Raw genomic sequence first — 2,804 nt, 5'->3', positions numbered from 1 at the left:
TAGTTTAAGTTTGTTCAATGACAACATGTAAATATAATAGAAAACAAATGAAGTTGGAAATAAATAAAACAGAGACAAAGTTATGTTTCTAAACTGAACATAATGTTGAAGTGAAATTTATGATAATTTTTACTGTGATTTTTATTTGAATATAAAATGTTTGTCTCTCTTTCATTTTATTTTAATATCCTACATTTTTCAAATCTGTTATTCTTATTTTGACTTTTGGAAATTGCATGGCAAGTATATATTACCTAAAGTTCGATGAATACAAAAAACAAACAAACATAATAAATACAAAGTATATGAATAAAATAAAGAAAGATATATGTTTCTAGACTGAACACAATTATAATGCGAAAATTATGCTAATTTTGTTCACGTATTTTTATTTAAATACAAATGTTTTGCTTATTTTTCATTTTATTTTAATAACCTACATTTTCAGTTTTTTCTTTAGTTTAACTTTTGGACACTGCATGGCAGCGTACTCTATCTAAAGTTCTATGAAAACAAACAAATTTATTAAATACAAAGAAATTAAGTTAGAAATGAATCAAATAAAGAAAGAGACATGTTTCTAGATTGAACATATTGTTAAGGTGAACTTTATGCTAATTTTATCACTGTGATTTTTACTTGAATATTAAGTGTTTACTTGTCTTCATTTTATTTTAATATCCTGCTTTATTTTAATTCTTACTTTAACTTTTGAACACTGCATGGCAATATTCTATACCTAAAAACTGATAAAAACAAACAAATGTAATAAATATAAAGTAAATGAATCTGCAAATGAGTAAAATAGAGAAAGAACTGGATTTTTAGACTCAACAAAATGTTAAGGTGAAATGTGTGATAATTTTATCTCCGTCATTCTTATTTAAATACTAACGATTTACTTCTTTTTCATTTTATTTTAATATCCTACATTTTCAAATTTTTCTTAATTTACCTTTTGGACACTGTACGACAGCGTCTGTACTTATAGTTCGATGGAAACACACATATGTAATAATTACAAATTACATTAAGTTGGAAATAAATGAAACAGAGAAAGAGATATGTTTCTAAACTAAACATCTTGTTGTATCATAATTTTTTCGCTGTCATTTTTATTTGAATATTAAGGGTTTACACGTTTTTTATTTTAACATCATATAATTTTTATTTTTTAGTTTAACTTTTAGACACTGCATGGCACCGTACTCTACTAAGAGTTCGATGAAAACAAACAAATGTAATAAATACAAAGTAAATGAAGTTGGAAATGAATATAATGGAGAAAGAGCTGTGTTTCTAGACTAAACATAATGTTAAGGTGAAATGTATGATAATTTTTATCACTGATTTTATTTAAATTTTAAGGATTTACTTGGTTTTCGTTTTATTTCAATATTCTACTTTTTAAATTTTCTATTACTTTAACTTTCAGACACTGCATGACAGTATACAGTATCTAAAAATCTATGAAAACAAAGTAATTCAATAAATACGGAGTATAATAAAGTTGGAAATTAATAAAATAAAGAAAGCTGTTTTCTCGATTGAACTTAACGTTAAGGTGCAAAAAATGCTAAAAATATTCTTTCTGATTTCTCTTCTATTACCAAAATTTTTCCAAAAGTTTTCTTAGTTTATCTTCTCGACACTTCATGACAATATAATACACGTAAAGTGTGATGATGATTCTTTTAACATTACCTTTAAATATTTATATTTTTCAATCACATAAAAGATGAATTATCCGGTCTTCATCTTCGCGAAAAAAAAAACTCATTCGCTGCAAATCGTTAACTACGTCGATATTTTCATTCTTTGTCTAAAGAACATTATTGATTCATATTTATTGGAGATATTTAAAATTATTCTGCATTTGTGTTTCTTGTAGCTTCATTACTAAGTGACATACTTCATTATTCTATGACATATTAAATTAAGCCCCTGTTTTTATTATTTTGTAGATATAATTACAGAAACATACTAATTTTCCCAGGAAAGAAAGTCAACATTTGCTTTAGTGATTCGTGTTTGTTTTAATCAGCATTATTTATTCTAAAACACAACAATTCATACTTTTAAGAAAGTAATGAAAATGAAACATTACTGCCTCGATGTATCATTTAATATATTGTATAATTATAATATTAAATATAGATGTTCAACTCCTGGCACAAGATATATTTTTATTTATTGTTAACCTTTTTTTAAGAACTTATGGAAATTTTTGAGTTCTGTATTTCTTGATCAAATGAATTTTATTCATTTACAAAAATAAGTTTACGTTAACAAGCAAATTATTCAAAATCTATTAAGATATATTACACACGTTACATCTACTAAAACAGTAAAGTGTTGGCTAAAGAAAATGAGCCCCAGTGGCTTAAATAGTTATCATTGTTAACAGGAAGTTAATAATTTCCTTCCTCTTTCATCATAAGTAATTATACTATGATGAAAGTTATTAAAAATCTTAGTCATCTTGTTAACAGGAATTAATAATTTTTTTCCTCTTTCATCATAAGTAATTATACTATGATGAAGGTTATTAAAATTCTTAGTCATCTTGTTAACAGGAAGTTAATAAGTTCCTTCCTCTTTCACCATAAGTAATTATACTATGATGAAGAAGGTTATTAAATATCTTAGTCATCTTGTTAACAGGAAGTTAATAATTTTCTTCCTCTTTCATCATAAGTAATTATACTATGATGAAGGTTATTAAGAATCTTATAATACATGTATATGTATGTATATTACAGTTGGCAGATTTTGTTAAACAAGACCGATGTCTGTAGGTTTAC

The sequence above is a fragment of the Limulus polyphemus genome, unplaced genomic scaffold, assembly GCF_000517525.1.
Source record: "Limulus polyphemus unplaced genomic scaffold, Limulus_polyphemus-2.1.2 Scaffold9779, whole genome shotgun sequence".
Taxonomy (NCBI): domain Eukaryota; kingdom Metazoa; phylum Arthropoda; class Merostomata; order Xiphosura; family Limulidae; genus Limulus; species Limulus polyphemus.
The sequence above is the reverse complement of the archived record's forward strand: the minus strand, read 5'-3'. Positions refer to the sequence as shown.